The sequence below is a fragment of the Otolemur garnettii genome, unplaced genomic scaffold (assembly GCF_000181295.1).
Source record: "Otolemur garnettii isolate 467f Iridium unplaced genomic scaffold, OtoGar3 scaffold00095, whole genome shotgun sequence".
Lineage (NCBI taxonomy): Eukaryota > Metazoa > Chordata > Mammalia > Primates > Galagidae > Otolemur > Otolemur garnettii.
The window spans coordinates 1,614,918-1,631,683 of record NW_003852490.1 but is presented as its reverse complement, the minus strand read 5'-3'; the positions used below and the strand labels follow the sequence as shown (position 1 = coordinate 1,631,683).

At 41.9% G+C, this 16,766-nt stretch overlaps 1 pseudogene; it reads right to left on the bottom strand.

Moving 5' to 3' along the window:
• The window catches only part of LOC100956935, a 1,534-nt pseudogene extending 1,362 nt beyond the window's left edge, over positions 1-172 (bottom strand).
• Between the last annotated feature and the right edge of the window lie 16,594 nt (positions 173-16,766).

The following is a 16,766-nucleotide window of genomic DNA, read 5'->3' as shown; positions in this document are numbered from 1 at the left end:
TGCCATCTGGTACGTCAAAGTTGAGGTTGGTGTCTGACCCCCCACGGCGTATGCTCAGGGGCAGGCTTAAGGTATTCATGTCATGGCGTTCTACCCGGCTCCTGCAGCGGTGTTGCCGGCCCGGGTCTGAGTAGGTCCGGTCCACGGTGAGCGCCGTGTCGCTGCCCGGCATCTCGGCGCTCCAGCGGGGAACTTTGCTCTCTTCTGGGGCCGCGGCGCCGCGAGCCGCCCGCCGAGCTCGGGCTCACCCCGGGAGCCGCGGCCGAGGGCAGTTTCTTCATCTTAAAAAGGGATCTGCCTCAGTGATTTGTTGTAAAAATTATAGATGTAAATGAGATAATGTGTGTCAAACACTCAGCAAAAGAGCCTTACATTTCTTAAGCATTAAGTAAAAGTCATTATCATCATTAAGCATCCTAACACCCTTCACCCCTGTGTAGTCTCATCTAATTGGGATGATGCAATTGTTCCCTGGAAGACTAAGGAATTACTTGCCCGAGGCCCCGGGGCCCTGGGACTTCTTGACTTAAGCTCAAGAAGCCTAAGTCTCGGTTGTGTTATGGTGGAAGTAAGTTGGGATTGTGGAAGTGGAGGTGGGGACAGGTTGAGGTGGGGAGAGGCTGGGGCGGAGGGAAGATGATCAGAGTCCTGGACAACAAGGAGAAGAAAAAATGGTGTGAGCTGTAGATGTGATGGAGAGCTGTGAAGATCACCCCTTCTCACAAATTTATCAAGGGCTGGTCTGAGAAACGCCCTGTGGGGCGAACACATCAGGATGCCATCCGTGTAGCCCCTGGGAACTCCTCACCTCCTTACGTCCATTGTCCCACAGAGGGAGGCAAGGGAAAGGAGAAAAAGGAATCTTAAAAGTCTAGCTGATTCTTTTTTTTTTTTTTTTTTTGAGACAGAGCCTCAAGCTGTTTCCCTGGGTAGAGTGCTGTGGCATCACAGCTTACTGCAACCTCTACCTCCTGGGCTCAAGTGATTCTCCTGTCTCTGCCTCCCAAGTAGCTGGGACTACAGGTGCCGGCCACAATGCCCGGCTATTTTTGTTGTTGTTGTTGTTGCAGCTGTCATTGTTGTTTGGCGGGCCCAGGCTGTTTTCAAACCAGCTCAGGTGTATGTGGCTGGCGCCTTAGCTGCTTGAGCCACAGGCACCAAGCCAAGTCTAGGTGGTTCTTCGCTGGCAGTTCTGGTCAAAGTTTTGCTGTGGAGGAAGCTGACATTCCTAATTTTAAAAAAAGACTGTGCTTCACACACAAGTGCCCAGGTCTCAGCTGTGTTTTCCTCTGGAGAGAGGATTCTTTCCAAAGGCTGTGTATTATCCGGAAAGTCACACTTTGGGGCCTCTCCGTGAGGCTAGGACAATTTTTGCACCTGGCTAAAGACTGTGCCAGGCTCTCAGAGACCTAAAAACCCAGGTTCACAGGCACAAAAGGCAGAGGTGTGAGTGAAAGGGAGAGTGGTGGCTGTCATCCAGGTAGGTTAGCCACACGGCCCACCACTCCATAGCATGATTGTGCTGCCAGGGCTCATGAAGCCTTGTGTTAGGCATGGGAAGACACTCAGCCATCATTCATTTTGCCCTTGGGGAATGTTATAGTAATTTCAGAGCTAGTGAGCCAAGGGAAAAAGGGGGCTTGATGTGGCAGAGAGGACAGTACAACAGGGACCTGGAGATGCACCTTTTCCCTGTCTGCTGTTAATTCACAGTATGGGTCAGTTATTGCAATTCCTTGGGTCTCCTCACATGCAATTGGATGCATTTAAACTGATGGACTGAGCCATTTCGAAGTTTTCCTCCATTTCTAGAATTCTGAGATTCTAATCCCAATGGGATTAGAATTCCCAAGTACAGAATTCCCAGTTTAATCTGGATTTGAGGTAAACAGCGAGTCATTTATTTTTTAGGGCAAGTAGATATTAGGGATGAAATGAAATATTAGGGCTATTTTCCTCTTACAAGATGATTTGCTGTTTTTCTGAAATCCAGATTTAGCTAGCCTTCTGTATTTTATCTGGCAGTGCCTGCCTTCCACCAGAAATGTCTGCCCCCCATGGAGTTGCTGGGAGGGCGTTTCTGCCCTTCTGTGCCCTCCCACTGGCACGTCCTGCTGGGAGGGAGCTGACTAATCTGGTTGGTCAGAACCTGCAACACAGCTCTGCCATGTTTGTCTGGTAGGGATAAGTGTGTCTAAAACAGAGCGCTTGGCATCCCCTGTGACTGTCACAGCCTGGACCCAGGAGCTGCGGGCACCCTCCCCTCCCGGTCTCGTGGGACAGGCCCCAGGGCAGGGCTGCTGATGGGAAAAGGTCGGAAATTCTCTTTTTGTCCTCTGGCCTGCAGATCTCATTCATTGTGATGGCTGAGTGGACGGCCTTGCAGCTAGCTCTGCAGACCTTTTCCTTGAAAGTGTGTCTGAGCATTTATGTTCCAAGGTATAGATTTGGGATGGGAAACAGATGCCTGTTTGTCCTAAAGTTTAATCTTTTTTATCCAGTCTATCTTTAACCAGAGAACCTTGAATTTGGGGCATTATGGGATACTTGCTGGCTTAGTAATAAGTGACTTCTGGTTCCCTTTGGGAACCAGGGGCCAGTGGATTCCTACATTCTCCTGTTTAACCTAGAAGTGGGGAGCTCTAAGACTGAAGTCCCAAGCCTCTTGCATCATTGTTGTCTCTACAAATGGGACGTGTTTTCCCATCTAGGTCCAGTCTCATTGATTGCAAAAAAGAAAAAAAAAGTGAATGGCACATGAAGCCACCAGAAGGACTGGAGTAGGAGGGAGGAGCCCAATCAGGTCATCCTGGGACATGTCTGACTCACTTACAGAGATGATTTGGGGTCTTTATAAATAACTTCTGGCTGTGTGACAGAAGATAGGGAGGGCTCTAGACTTACTATCCAGCCCTGCCATTTCCAGCTACAGACTTCGGCAAGGACGTAATTATCAGAAGACGCCTCTGGAGATCTTTGCCAGTGTGTTCTGTCCGCATAGTCGTTGGGATTTTCATAGCTCAGGCCCTTATTTCTTGCCTGGCACCTTTGCCATGCACAGCATTGTAGCTCCATACCTCTTGGACTTGGTTTTCCTAAACCCAGATCTGCTGTGTCACTACACTGCCCGAAAGCTTACCCTTCCCTACAGAGGCAAGTCCAAACTCTTCAGCATGGCACATGCAGCTCCCCAGGCTGAGAGGATGTTCTGTGCATTTACACTTTTCTTCCGCTATCACCCTCTGGGCTTCCAGGCACTCTGGGTTCCGCCCCAAATACACTCCTAGCTATCACCCAAACGTTCCCCTTCACGACTCCAAAGCTTTGTACATGCTGATCCTTCTGCGTCTAATGTCCTTCCTCTTCTCTGTCTGGTGTATGTTTTCTTTTGAGAATTAACTCAAGGGTCTGCTCTCCAAAGCCCTGGCGAATCTCCCTCTCCCTGGAAGAATCAACGTTCCCCTGCTCTGTGCTCTCTGCTCCACCACACTGCATTGCAATAATCGGGCCAGGTATGTCTTGATCTAAGAGCTCCCTGAGGGCAAACAGCTTTCTGTCTCATTCATTTATGTATTCCCTCCATAATGTCATACACCTCTCTTATTGTTCTGTCACAGGGCTGGCACAGCAGGATCACTTAGTAAGAGACTGTTGAAGACAGCAGAATACAACCCAGAGATCTGATATTTGTTTTAATTATGTGGAGTGTGAGAGTTGTCAGACAAAATAAATCTTCAGGGTGGAAATGGTTGAATTGAAATATTAGTGTAGGAACATACTGCAGCTCATAAAAACAAACTAGATACTGTAATTTAAGAGAGGGATATTAAAACTTTATCTCAAGGCACAAATCAGAATAGAGCCGCAGCATGAAACACTTGTACTAGGTCAACATTACATTAGTTCTAGCATTCAAGCATCCTTCCTTCTTTGGGGTGTGGAAAGCCTGTTTTGGTATCAGACATCTCATCAGCATATGCATTATGATTTATGGAAGGGATTTTTCCCCTTGTCATGTAAACTTCAATGGATCAGCAAAACATCTCTGTTGGCAAGTACTTTGCGAGTCTGTGAGACTGATTACAGGGATAAAGGGTCTTTATTTGGTACTTTGCCTAAATGAAATCTGAAGTGACACTGCAGCTAACATTCTATTTCCTTCAGTACGCACTGGGCATGAATTTAGCTTTCAAAGTCTAAGCATCTTAAGGAGAAAATCACACAGCTAGCAGATCTCTGGTGAAAGAACACTGATCTTGCAGTCAAGATGTTAGTCCCAACTCTGACTAACCAGCTGTGTGATCCTGAGGACGTGGTACAACCTTTGAGGGCCTCAGATTCCCCATCTTTATATCAGAGGGGTGTACTGTATGATTTCTGAAGACACTTCTCTGTTCAATCACTTTGATTCTGTGTGCTCTCTGCAGGGACAGATTTACTGTGAATTTAACGAAGCTTCAGCTTCAGGGCTCTTTGCTTGCTCGGTTCCTTCCAAAAGCCCCAAGAGGGCCCCCATCAATGTCTTTTGCATGGTCATATATTTTTATAAAGTTTCAAAAGCAAGATATTTTAACTGAAATTGGTCAAGATAGCTGCCTTTTTTGACTCCTCCCCTGCCCAACACAAATCCTCAGGTATGGGGCAGCCTTAAAGTGAATGCTGGCATTTTGGGGATTGAGGGGTGGAGGTTATGCTGATTTTGGAATGGAAATTGAATTGGGGATATGTTGATTTGGGGTTTATTGGTTTGTCTTTATGTACTTTATAGTTACTCTGTATATAGTTACACTGTTGCTAGCAATCCTAGTATTGCTAGGAATCTCTCTACTGCTCCCAGGGCTGGCTCACCCAGCATTGTGCCATGAAGGTACAGGGCCACACTTAGTATCACAGGACAAACTTATCCTACAACATTTGGCACTAGAAGCATGTGGAGAGTGGAAGAAAAACAAAATTTGATATGTACAGAGCCAGAAGCTGCTCTGTGGACAATTCCTCCAATCATCAGACATGTACAATTGTAAATGAATGATTCAGGTTACAGTGATGCCTAAACAAAATGGACACGTTCTCTTCTCAGGAATACACTCGGTAACGAAGCATATAGTACAATTACAAACACATTTTAAAATCTTGGGGGTGGAAATTGCTCGACATAGAATCCACCAGAATTTCTGTGTCTGTGAGGACAAAAGCCTTTAATTGTACCAGGAACAGCAAGTCTGTGTGTGATGTTTCAGGTTTTATGCATCTAATGTGGCTTAGTGTATTGGAGGCATTTTGTCCTGGTGACTTCTGATGGTTGCAGATGAAATGGCAGGCAAGATTGACACAGCACATTGGAAACTCCTGAAGAAATGGAGTTTCAGTGACAGAACTGTATTTCTCAGTAATAGCCATAGATGGAGTGTAAAAGTAATTTGATTATACCATTACGTAGCTCAGTGTATTATAGTCACCATTTTAAAACTTATTTGACTCGCTCTCATGTATGCCTTAATTTCAGATTAATTTTGTGTCTATGTTCAGAATGGTGGATCATACTAAAATTCAAGAGTGAAAGGAAAGATGGACCCTACTGGAACCTGAAGACTGAAACTAAAATGAAGAAGACAAACAGGAAGTTCAAAATGTTGTAAACTCTCTTTTATTACAGCTGAAGCTAAAATCTCTGATGGTCAAAATCCTAAAGACAAGAAACAGCATCATGGCAGCAAAGAAAATGTAGATGAAACGATAACAGGATAGCTAAAGAAATATATGAGAATTGGGACACGGTGGGCAAGAAACATACAAGAAAAAGAAAGATGAAAGTAACAATTTGTCCAAGGTCATGGACTACAGATGGTTAATGAATGTCCTTGAGTCCAAGGTTCTTAGCCACTGGACAAGAACCTTGAAATGCCACGATTCCTATATCTCTTATGAAAGAAACTTGATACAGCTTGTTCCAAATGTGATAAAACTCTGCCAAATCTACATGACATTATAATGAGTTGGAACTTGGGAACAAAAGCCTATCTAAATTATCAATAATAAAAACCAAATATCTAGACAACGGAGTTATCTTTCTCATCCCTGTATAGAAAAATTATATAATTTTTTTAAAATACAAAAAGAAAGCTAAAACTGTAGAAAACTATAGAAGTGTGTTCGGCTGTTCATCAGTGAAGGTGTTTAGTCATTTTCCCCTGGATTTCGTGATGTATCTTGGACTTTTGGGCTTTTAAAAATTTGTATTTTATTAGGATTTGTTACTTCATTGTAAATGAATAGTCAATTTGTACTCAAGTTTTGTCTGTAATTTTGCACTCTCTTTTTGGTAAAAGGGGCTTCCCAAATTATGTAAGCTTTAGGTCCCACGAAAGCTGGATCTGTTGCTGCTCACCTGCTGCTGTGTCCCGTTTAGAGTAGTGCTTCTTGAACTTTAATGTGCATTTAAACCCTCTGGGGATCTTGTTAAAATGTGGCTTCTGAGAGTCTGCCTTTCTGACAAACCTCTGGGTGATGCTAAGACCGCTGGTCTAGGAACCACCTTTTAAGAATCAAAGATCTGATGGTTCTCACCTGGCTGTGCCCTGGGATCACTTGTCGTGTTTTAAGCAAACACATCGTGCCCAGGCCCCATTCAGCACTCAGTAGATTTGGAATTGGGCGCTATGGTTGTCGCTGTTTTGTTTTGTCTCATTTCTCAACTGATTGGGAAAGAGGCTCTTTCATATATTGTTGGTGGAAGTACAAATTGGTGAAGCCATTTTTGAGCTCGATTTGGCAGCATCTTCATGGAAGAAATAAAAACCAAGTCAGTTGGCAAGGCTGTCTATTAAGGCAAATTATCAATTCCCACCCAAGGGTCACTAAGTAGGGTGTAAGAGGATGGGTTTGGGCTGAGACACAACAGATATATAACTGGTACATGGACCATTCTCTGTGATCCAGTAGTTCTACTTCTAAAAATTTATTCCCTAATATCATACATATCAAGATTACATATAGAGTTGTTCAATTTTGTATTATTTATAATAGGGCAACCTACATGTTCATCAATAGATTATATAAATGATGTCATAATTTTCTAAAGACATAACAATAGCACTTGTTCTGATTAAAGAATTTTTTTATCAAAATAAATAACAATAGCTGATCTTCTTTAAGTAATTTCTGTATATCAGACATTGTTTATTTATGAATATTAACTCAATTAGCTTTTAAAACTATCATATTTCCATTTTACTGATAATGTAATTTGTATGTATCAACAGGGGAAGATGTCAAAGGACAAAAGAAAGTGAAAGTATCAGAAATTATGTATAAAATATTAATACCCTGATAAAAAGTAATGCATTTGATTCTGATCCATAATCCTCGGTCCAACTACTGATTTAGTATAGAAATAGAATAACCTTCAGTTGCATTCAATAAATTGTCATGCAATTTAATTAACTGGTTACACTTTCAGAAGAAGACAAAGTGAAAATGGTTAGGGTGATTTGGTGTTTGAGAATATTCTGTTGATCCGTGGTCCAAAGAGTTTCCCTCCTGAGGCTCTGTAACATCGGGGTTAATGGGAAGAACCGGCCCATGTATATTCCTGGGTCTCATTTCTATTAGGACACGCCCCAGGGAGAAATACTCGTGCAGTGTGGCGGCTTGTTACTTGACCCAGCTGCTCCGCATTATGACATTTTCAGACATCTTCACTTTACCTCTCTCACTTCTAGTCTACAACACGGCTTTGTTCTGTTTTGAAATATATTTTCCCCAGTGCTTTATTATGGGATTTTCAAACATACAGAAAAGATAAAAGAAATTTACAGGTTGGCTCGGCACCTGTAGCATAGTGTTTACAGCGTCAGCCACATGCACCGAGGGTGGCAGGTTCGAGCCTGGCCCAGGCCTGCTAAATAACAGTGTCAACTGCAACAAAAAATAGCCAGGCATTGTGGTGGGCACCTGTAGTCCCAGCTACCTGGGAGGCTGAGGGAAGAGAATCGCTTAAGCCCAAGAGTTTGAGGTTGCTGTGAGCTGTGGTGCCACAGCACTCTACCCAGGGCAACATAGTGAGACTATCTCAAAAAAAGAAAAAGAAAAATAAATTTACAGGGAGCTCTCACACGTGTGTCAGCTGGATTCCACAGTTAACACTGCACTGTGCTTACTCCCCTGTATGATCTGTTCCCTCTCTGTGCACCCATTGATCCATCTCGCTTTTGGGATACATTCCAAAGTAAGTTGCTGACATCGGCACCCTTTCAGTGACACTATATTTCAGTGTCTTTATCAATAACTATAGTTCGATATTTGCTTATTATTTTTCTTTCCTTTTGAAGCAAAATTTATACACAAGGAAATGTGCAAATCTTAAGGGTACCATTTGATGAGTTTTGACTAATGCCTCTGTTTGTGTAACTCAGACCTTTACTGAAGGAGAACATTAGCATACCTGAGAGGACCCTCACTGGCCTTTCCGGGGGCACTTCTCTGACACTACACAAATCCCCTCTAGGCAACTACTGTTCTGATTTTTTTTCCCCACCATAAATACTTGCTTTAGAACTTCACATAAATGGAATGATGCAAAATGCCCTTGGTTTCTTTTAATAAAGGATAGTATTTAGAAACCAAAGAAGATCTGGGTAATCGGATCTTGTTAATTGTGTGTTAATTGCTATTGGGGTATTGTTGCTTTTAGACCCACTCAATGGACAGAGCACAGAAATATATATATATTTTTCATGTCTGTATATGTGTATATCTATATATGCATACATCTATAATAATTTCTATATGTATCTGTCTGTAAGTATATACATTCCTGCGGTTACCTCTATCTCAATCCAATCCCTCAGGGTTTTTTCTAAACTTTCCCCTGTCAGTGTTCATAAATACCTGATTTGGCAATGAGAGTTTTGGCTTCTATTGTCTTTGGTACATTTACTTATTTCCTTAACCTATCTCCTCCTCCCGCCACCTCCTTCAGGCCTCTGTCTCCCCGGCCCCCTGCCCTGCGTCTTTGGTCTCTGCCTGCCCATCCCTGCCTCTGCATGGCTCCATCCCGCCTCACCTCCCTGTGAGCGCCTGCTCTGCTGACTTCTCCATGCTGGGAAGGGAAGTAAAGAGACCATTTAGCAGGTTTTAGTGGTAAAAAAGCAAACTGAAGAAAACCAACCCACTGTTCTATTTGCAGTCCTATTTCCCAGCTCCCGTTCTTGACTTTTTGCAAAGAAAAAGCCCTGAGTTTAAGAAAAAAAAAGGGGATGTGGGGAGATTGAGGATAGTGAGTTACAATTTTATTTAAGATCCCAAATAAAAAGGCTTTTTGAAAGAGGTTATGAGAATTATAACTTGTGCCTGCTGTGCAATCAGCTCAAACCCATCACAATTTTGCCCAGCAGGGGCTAACGCTACTCTAACAAGTGAACTCATTCTGGCTTGCAAAGGGGTTAATCAATAAATAATAAGGAGTTTTAGCAGAAGTTTCCATTTGCAGAAGTGTTGACTGTCCTTTGATGGGCATGGTGGGCAAAGATCCCAGTCACCCGCCTGAGTCCAATGACCTTGGGGTTCGTGAGGTCCCAGCTGTGACCAGCCTGCTGACACCAGTGTCTTGTTCTCACCCACTGACTTGGGCTTCCTGGGGACTTTCTTATCAGAGCCTTTGCCTATCACTTTAGAGGAGAAATACTGCAATAGTTAGTTTTATGTTCCCTACATTGGAGAAATAACCCGGCTTTTGGAAACAGTGTGAAAACATTTTCTGGACATTATGGATGGTGGGCACATCTTGGCTACACCAGACATCATGCTGGCACCCATTATTTCATTCCTAGCTTGGCGTTTACTCATCCTCCCTCACTGTATTCCCTGCACTCACCAGAAAGCACAGAGTCTTGGCTTAGTGTAGATCAGACTGCACAGAGTGAGAGAACCCTGAGACTCTGCTTTGTCTCTGGCCACACACTGCCCACTCACCAGGGAATCCAAGAAATCATCTCTGAAATAATCCTCATTTGAGGCTTAAGGCAACCCATGACCCTATCATAGGGATGGCAAATTTGCTTCAATATATTTTCTAGCTCTGTTTGATTGTTAGTGGAGGGCTGTGAGAGTTGGGTGGTAAAGGACCTTGAAGACTCATCTTGGGAAATTGGATAGATTGCTGTAATTGATTAGCGATGTCTCCATGAGTGTGGATAGGAGGATTTAGGAAACTGTACAACATTTTTGTCATCCCCATCCTAGGATTTTGTTTCATGTTCTTACGGAGGAGAGCCAAGACAATTTTCTCTGCTTTATTTAGTAATTATTCGGATTTTCAAGGCTTTCTGATAGGTGCTATCTCAGGTTGCTTGTCCTTATTTATATTATTAACATTTAGCACATGTGTGCTCTCTGCCTCATGATAAGAAAAGAAAGGGAGAGACATGAATATTTATTGAGCGTCTCTGAATTGTTAGTTATTCTTTTAGAAACTTTACAAAATTTACCTCGTTAAATACTCGGAACAAACCTATATAATCAGAATATGAATCCTCCTTTTAACAACAAAGAAATCAAGACTCAGAGAAGGAAAATATTTGCCTAAATCATAACAGAAAATTTCAAATCCAAGGATGACACCCATTCTGGTATACTTGGGCGGTGGCTCTCAACCTTGGGAAAATTTAACAAAAATGTTAAAAATTTATCTCACCCCGGATAATGACATCAGAATCTCCAGGAAAGGGAATCTCAGGAATAAGAATGGGTTTTTAGAATCTCCAGATGATTCTAATCTGTAGCCAAGGCGAGAACCACTTCATAGAGCTTCACATTTGTAGAATGTCCACCCTGAGCCTTCTTTTTTTTTTTTCTCTTTTCCCCATATCCTATCCAATTTAATTTTCACACATTTTCTCAAAGGCTGCGTTCACCTATGAGGGAAAACTGAAGTTCAGAAAACATAAATACACTGCCAAAGATAATGCAGTGGAACTGGGATTTGAGTACAAATCTCTTGGGTTTTAAAGTATTTGCTCTTTCCATGGCATCAAGCTTCTTCCCTTAGGTTTCTGAAGCCAAGCTCCACCCATAACTTTAGTGTGTCGAGTAATTTTGGAATCTACCTGTTTTCCAAATCTGATCCCAACGTGTCATTCCCTTCCTTGACCTGGTTGTCTACCTGGGGCTGGAGGCACCATTCATAGCATTTGGTTTCATGGGAGAAATGCATTTACACTTTATTAAGGATGAAGGCTTAAAAAGTTTGGCATCAAGGAACACGTTTGAAATGAATCCTGGTCATCAGGCAGTTTGAGGGAGGATGGGGCAACATAGGTTCCCAGTGCTTCTCACAGGGCCTCCTGTAGGGACACCTGACATCCCCAGGTGAGCCTGGGTCCTGGCCCCATGCTGCTTCTGCTCTGAGCACTGGTGGTCTCCCGGGAAGTTGTTGGAGTGGAGCATAGGGAGAGGTCAGGTACCTGAGTTATCTGAGGTGTAAGTGCGACAGAAAGTGACTGATTAGCTGAAATTAAAGCCCTGTAGGACTTGAATGGCTGCCCTGGGTTTGACTGATAATTTGTTTTAATTTTCTTCTCAAAGATGCCCCTCCATTAGTGCAGTTTCCACTGGACTCTTCCTGCTGCCAAAACAGGTGTCAGATATCACTGGGGGGATGTTTCCCCCAGAACAAACTGCCATGGTTCTTAGTGCAGGGCAAAAGGTTTTCTGTTCAAAACAGAAAAGGTCCCCGCCTGCCTTCCTTTAAGGGAGTTGAAAATATCACAGCCATTAGTGGTTGAAGATGCGGTGGAAACCTAACTTCTTAGCCTGGGGTGTGGGGATACTCGCGTGTTTTATTTATTACTTACTGAGAAATCTGTGCAAACATTGCATTTTAGGAACTGGTAAGGATCACTCATGAAAACGTGAACACTGGAGGCGTGAAAGAGTCTTTGAAACTAGGGCAGACTTTCATTAGAGCCTACCTGGGTGCCACAGGGGAGGTGGTTTGCATGTACCAAACACCCTCTCCTCCTCAAAACTCACATTTTCAACTTGGTTTAGAATCTGGCAAGAGTGAAATAGGGGGTTTCAAATGAGCCTTTCGATCCAGATGTGTCCATTATAGAAACCACTGGGCAGCGGGGCATAATTAACTATCTCGCCTTCACTGAGACCACAGAATGGCATTAATTTTGCCAACTGGGCCTGATGTGCATTGGCTAGAATGTCTGAGCAGACTTCCAGCTGCTGCTCACGGAGCTCTGGCTTCCAGCAGTATTTGCATTCCAAATAAAACGAGGCCTGAAATAGATGTGTGATACGTGTTCAAAGCTATTTTTAATCAATGATCACTTGGTTAGCTGTGAAAGATTATCCGCAGGTCACAATCCATTTTGAATTCTGCTGCGTCCTGCAGAATTGTGCTAAGCGCACAGCGACTTCAGCTTCCCCTGCCGTCCTTGTGCTTTGTCAGCTCTTTGGAGGTGGGGGGAGCTGGGTGGACAGCAGCAGCACAGATGTGCCACAGTGACAACCAGGGCTGGAGGGCCATTGACTCTGGCTAAGGCTGTGTTTAAACTGGCCCTGCTCCCCCAGAGAAACTTTGTGGAGCAATCGTAAGCCTGAAAACTCTGTCCTACGAACGTTTCTCTTGCAACTCACCATGTTCCCGTCCAGCAAGCCCACCTCTCTCAATTCATGGGAAAACTCAGACAGAAATGTTTATTTCTTGTTTGCTAAGCCCCTCCAGCTACGGAGATGCTGTGGGTCCTGCACATCTCTTTATAGATAGTATCTTACTGGAAGCTTGAGATTTCTGTGGGGACTGTTGCCAATATCATCCACTAGTTGTGTGGTGTTTTGCTTTTTTTTTAAATTTTTTGACTGTATGATTGGGTTTATATGAAATTCTAGAAAAGGCAACATTGTAGTGATAGTAAACAGATCCAAAGCTTTAGGGTCTGGAGTTTGGGAGAGAAGGTTAACTGCAAGGGAGAAAGACCTTTTTGGTATGGTGGAAATCTTCTGTATCATGTTTGTGTGGTGTTCATACAACTGTGTACTTTTGTCTAAGCCAGCTGTTCTCAGCCCATGGGTCACGACCGACAGGAACTGTAGTAAAGGGCCACGGCATTAGGAAGGTTGAGAACCACTGATCTAAGCTCATCTAATCGCTCATCTAAAACTGGTGAACAATGTAATATGTAAATTACACCTCAAGAAAGCAAGATTTTTAAAACTTGGCAAAAGGATACTAAATTGCCTTTCATAAAAGTAAGAGTAATTAAAATGTTCCCTAGGATGGTGGCCTAACGCCTCTGGTCTTTTTCTGGGGAGACAAAGTGAGAAGACAAATTAAAAAGAATAAAGTGCTCAAGATTTCCCCTAGCTCAGGGGAATAAAAGCACAAGATATAAATTCTTGTCATCATTTCCCAAGGGAGCAAGATTGTCCTTTTTTTTTTTTTTTAAATTTCAGATTAATATGTGGGTACCGATGATTAGGTTACATTTTTTTTAGGTAAAGTCTAAGTTGTAGTTGTGTCCCACCCAGGAGGTGTGCCATATGCCCTTACACAGTGCCAGCTAGGCGAGAGCACTCCAATCCCCCTCCTGCCATCTCTCTCCCCTCCACTTGAGTTTTTTTTTTTTTATTATTAAGTCATATACACAAAGATCACGAATACCTTTATGCTTATGTGGGGTACAATGTGTTGATTTTTTTTAATACAATCTGATGTGCTTACATCAAACCAATCAACATAGCTCTCGCCTCATTTGCTTGATTATTGTGTTAAGATATTTATGTTCTACACTTGACAGATTTGACTTGTACCTTTGCAATATGCTCCATGGGTGTGGTCCCGCCTTTTACCCTCCCTCTGTCAACCCTTGCCCCTCCCCTCCCTTCCCACTCCATGTCTCTCCTTCATCCTGGGCTATAGTTGTGTTCTATCTTTCATAGGAAAGTGTGAGTAAATATAAGTTGGTTTCATAGAAGTACTGAGTGTATTGGATACTTTCCCTCCATTCTTGAGATACTTTACTCAGGAGAATATGTCCCAGGTCCCTCCATGTAAACATAAAAGAGGTGAAGGCTCCACTTGAGTTTAATTGTGTGGGCATGTATTTGTTTATCTATTGGTTTCATATTAGTATTGAGTACATTGGATACTTGCTTTTCCAATCTTGTGATATTTTACTAAGGAGAATGTTCTCCAACTCCATCCAGGTTAATAGTCTCTATCTTTTTTATGGCTGAATAGTATTTCACAGTATACATATACCACAGTTTATTAATCCATTCATGTGTTGATGGGCATTTGGGTTGTTTCCACATTTTGGTGATGGTGAATTGAGCTGAGGCAAACATTCTAGTGCAAATGCTAAGCAATATTATCTTAAAGCATCTTTTTTTTTTTTTTTTTTGGTTTGGGGATTGTGGTTTTTTAAAATTTGAGCATATTACAGGGATACAAATGTTTTGGTTACATGAATTGCTTTTGTACAGTTTGAGTCAAAGTTATAAGTATGCCCCTCACCTGGATAATTAGGTGTGAATTTACCCCTCTTCTCCTACCCCTCCCACCTGCTTGATGGCCATTGGGTTCTCCTACCAAATGTGCACATGGGTGTTGAACAGTTAATTCCAGTTTAATGGTGAGTACATACGATGTTTCTTTCTTTGTTCTTGTGAAAATTATCTTAGAAGAATGGTCTTTGTTGTTGCAAGCTGTAGGTCACCATTTATTTTTATGGCTGAATTATGCTGTGGTATATGTATCTTTTTATTAATCCACTCACATATTGATGGGTACTTGGGTTGGTCTCACATCTTTGCGATTGTGAAATGTGCTGTTGTAAACATTCAAGTGCACATGTCTTTTTGATAAAATGACTTTTTTTCCCTTTGGGTACATACCCAATAGTGGGATTCTTGGATCAAATGGTAAGTCTATTTTTAGTTCTTTGAGGGATCTCCATACTACATTTCACAAGGATTGTACTAGTTTGCAGTCCCGCCAACACTGTACTAGTTTGCAGTCCCACCAACACTGTATAAGTATTCTTTCTCTCTGAATTCACACCAGTATCTATTATTTTTGAAATTTTTAGTAAAAGCTATTTTCTTTTTGACACAGGTTGTCCCAGTCTAGTTCACAGCAACCTCAAACTTTTGCCTCAGCCTCTCAAGTAGCTGGGACTATAGGCACTTGCCACAACAGCTGGCTAATTTTTCTATTTTTAGTAGAGATGGGGTCTTACTCTTGCTCAGACTGGTCTCAAACTTCTGAGCTCCAGGAATCCTCTGACCTCAGCTTCCCAGAATGCTAGGATTATAGGTATGAGCCACCACACCTGGCCAATAAAAGCCATTCTAACTGGAGTAAGGTGATACCTCACTGTGGTTTTAATTAGCATTTCCCTGATGAATAGAGACACTGAGCATTTTTTGTATGTTTATTGGCCATTAGTCTGTCTACTTTGGAAAGCTTCTGCTCTTGTCTTTTGCCCACTTTTTTATGGGGCTGTATGTTTTTTTTCTTGCTAATTTGTTTTAGTTCCTTATGGATTCTGGTATCAGCCTGTTATCAGATGTATAGCAAGCAAATGTTTTCCCTCATTCTGTAGGTTGTCTATTCTTTCTACTGATATTTTCCTTGGCTGGGCAGAAGCTTTATATTTTAATCGGGTCCCATTTGTTAATTTTTATTGTTGCCGTGATTGCCTTTGGGGTTTTCTTCACAAATTCTTTGCCTGGACCCATGTCTATAACAGTTTTTCTAACATTTTCTTCTAAAATTCTTATACTTTCATGCCTTAGGTTTAAGTCTGTTATCTGTCATGAATTAATTTTTGTGAGTACTGAGAGGTGCGGAACCTGTTTCAGTCTTTTGCATGTGGCAATCCAATTTCGTCTGCATCATTTATTAAAGAGAGATTCTCTTCCCAAGTGTGTGTTATTGACTTCTTTGCCCAAGATCGGATGGCGATCTGAGGATGGTTTTATATCTGGGTTTTCTGTTCTGAGTCATTGGTCTGTGTATCTGTTCTTGTGCCAGTACCATGGTGTTTTGGTTACTATAGTCTTGTAGAGTAGCTTGAAGTCTGGCAAAGTAATCCCTCCCAATTTGTCCCTTTTGCTTGAGGTTGCTTTGGCTATTCAGTCTCTTTTCTGGTTCCATACAAAGCATAGCATTACACTGTACATTTATTTATAGGTAGTGTTTTACTGAAAGCTTGAGATTTGTGTGGGGATTGTTGCCAGTATCACCCACTAGTTGTATGTGTATGTGTGTTTTTTTAAATAGTAGCCACCTTACATTTGTTGAGAACCCTTAGTATTTGCAAGCAAATCTATAATCTCATTTGCAAAAGGCATTTACATTGCATGAATGCTTATAATTGCATATTAATTTTATTCAGCAGAATATGCTAATATTATTTCTACATGATGCTGATATTATCCCCTTTTCTCCCTTTTATTTTTCTTTAATATGTGTGTGTGTATTTTGGGGGCGTTGTTTTTCTTTTTTATTTTTTTATTGTTTCTCTGGATTTCTTGATCATGTGTTGGCAACTATATTTCAGCTGCACCAGAGTCTTGATGCCAAGATCATTAGTTAAACTAAAAAAACCCAATCTTACTGTTTTTTTTTTTTTTTTTTACCAATAACATGCATTTGACCCTCATTTTTTATCCTTTTAAATATTCTTTTGTAATTTCTAAGAACATTTTTTCCATGGCTTATTTAGAAGATATCAAGTATGTCTTTGTCT